The sequence below is a fragment of the Pinus tabuliformis genome, chromosome 4_2 (genome assembly GCF_031772625.1).
Source record: "Pinus tabuliformis cultivar Carrire ecotype Pingquan chromosome 4_2, CPIR1, whole genome shotgun sequence".
Taxonomy (NCBI): Eukaryota; Viridiplantae; Streptophyta; class Pinopsida; order Pinales; family Pinaceae; genus Pinus; species Pinus tabuliformis.
Window position 1 is genome coordinate 294,826,928 of NC_142304.1, and position 2,912 is coordinate 294,829,839.

A 2,912-nucleotide genomic window follows, 5' to 3' on the forward strand; every position below is an offset into this window, starting at 1 on the left:
ATCATTTCATAAACCTCCCACCAAGTGTCACTTTCCCTAGATTTGTGGCATGCTCATCAACCGGATGCTGCAGAGCTCATTTCTCACATCAACCTTGCATCTCTGACATCCCACATCGCATCTAGGAGCTATCGGCACATTCAACTAAGTTGTTTTGGGGTAAGCCTGCTTTCCATGTCTTGTGTTGCATTTATGGCATTTTTGTGTTTTGTTTCTTACGAATGCTGTCTACTTGATTTCAGTGAGTGCTTGCTGTCGTTTTGATATGTACTAGCTTGTACATGCACCATTGCAGTTTTCATTAACATCTCACTATTGTCACATGCATGAAACTGTTTTTCACGAATAGTCGTTGATTCGGTGACTCACCTCACCCACATGCATGTTGTTCCTTTTTTTGAATCTGCCATTCACCATTTTCATGCAAAATCATTCTCTTATGCATACACTTAGTATTTCTGTGCATTCACTTTCACATTTGCGTTCAGTTGGCCGTTAGTGAGTCTGGGCAGCCTTGCCCTGGACTCTGCCTCACCAAGGCAACATTGCGCAATCTTGGGAAGGAAGGTTCTATCTTCCTCTCCAAAAATGTAAATTTCTGCCTAGGAGTTGTTCTCCAGGCCTTCTTTGCACAAACCTGAGGGACGGTGATTGCTAGCCCAGAGAATCACGCAATGCAGTCACTGAGCCTACAACCATTGCCAGCTGAGATTGCGCATTGTGCAATTCCAGCAGTCAGCAGCCATACTGGACTGTGCATTTCACAATTCCAGTAGTCAGTCAGCCTCCCAGCAGCCCAAACTGTGCCTTGGGCAGTTTTGGCACTCAGTCTCCCGACCTCCGGGCCGAAATTGTGCGACCTTCATGACCAGTCACACAAGTATGTTGCAAGTCAGTTCTCAAGTTCATTTTGGTTTTTGACAGACAGATTGTTTTCCATGAGTGTTGCCATGTCTCTAGGTATCACAGTTGTTCATTTGCCTCTCAGCAACACATGTACAATGGTTTCTAGGAGAGAAGAGTCAAAGACATCGTTCAGAGCACACTTGGGGATGCAGTCAGTCAAGTGTCTATGAGCTTGCCTACTTATGAAGATATCAAGTTGTTCATAGGCAAGGACATCAATATGTGATGGCTGAAACATCACAATGAGCAACATCATGAACGACAACATACTAGATGCAATGAATGCAAGAGTAAGGTTGTTGAAAACACGAAGGTGGAACAAAGTTGCAAGCTCAAGCGGATCCACTGATGATTAAAGAAACTTTGGAGACTCATGCTATGAGGTGACGTGACATGAAGATCATGTGAAGAAAGAGAATGGAACAAAGAAGGAGTTGCATGTGCTGAAGCAGCAACTCAAGGAAGAACATGAGCTGCATAGACAAGCGAATGAGTTGCAACAGGAATAGGAACAACAAGGGGTGTAACATGAAATCATTGATGAAACTGCACCCGTACAAGTTATAGATCCATCCGAGCAGCTGGCACATAGTAGACATGGTGAGCAATGTTGTTGATCGCATGCAAGGGATTCAACAACATGCATGTCATTGTGCACACGCATGCGATCCAACCCATTCAACACACTCACCAAGGCGAAGACAAGAAGCAAGTCCAACTGGAGTTGAACATTCAGTTGACAGTTGATGTGCATGACCATCAACACACACTGGAATATTAGCATAGACATTATGCATTAGTGTGTTACTAGTTTGGCTGCACCCAAGAAGAGCATGCACATGCTAGCAGATGAGTTGGATGGAGAAGCCATACCAATGCACCCGAATGCAACGGACGCAAGAGTTCTCTTCAGCAAGATGTCACCATGGAGCACATGCACGCCATCACGGACGACCAAGCTTGGCATTAGCTCACCACCTTCATCATCACAAGCATGTCAAAGAGTTGGTATCATCACAATGTACCAAGCGTTAGTTGTAGGTTTTAACCCTGGACAAGAATTACCTGCATACGAATTTTAAGAACAGAAAATAAACAATGCGAGAGCATAACACATAAAACACATATACTCAGAGATTTTCCCCTGGATCCCAAAACCGGGACTACCAGCTTGATTTTTCATTATGTTCCTTTCAATGTTACAATACCTATATATACATGCCGAAGCATCCAATACCATGTGCAAAAACCATGCACAAAACCATAGGTAGGTTCACCCCACCTAATATAGGGTCCAATTTTTTTTCCCTGGGGCGTTGCCCTAGACCCCATAGGGGGGGCTACCTGGCCCCCTCAAACCACCTGTGACCCCCCTGTTATGCAATCGGCACAACGAAGGGGGGGCTCCTCCCCCCCTAACCCCCAGTTAACTAGGTGAGCTAGTCGTGGAAAGAATATAACACAATCCAACATTCTACCACTTGTTGTTTTCTTTCCACAGGGGGCCACAGGAGAGCTTAGTCATTTATCCAGCCCTGCAATGCCCATTGTTTCTCTACACCAAGAGAAATTCTCATATCTCACAAAGTTTGTCAATGCATCTGCAGTATTCTTCAAAGTGTCCACCTTTACCAGTAACACCTTTTTGTCTTCTATCATATCCCTCACAAAGTGATACTGAACATCAATGTGCTTTGTCTTTGAATGGTAAGCACGGTTCCTTTCCAAGAAAATTGCACTTTGGCTGTCACAATCTTTTCTTATAGCTCCTTGTACTAACCCCATACTTGAACACAATCTCTGCAACCAAACTGCTTCCTTGCTTGTTTGAGTGGCTGCCATGTATTCTGCCTCTATAGTTGATAGTGCCACTATAGATTGTTTCTTACTCATCCAACTGACTGCACCTCCAAATAGGTTAAACACATACCCACTTGTCCAGATCTCCAGCCCAGTCTGCATCAACAAAGCCATGAATATCCAAAACTCTGTCTAATCCTGGTCTT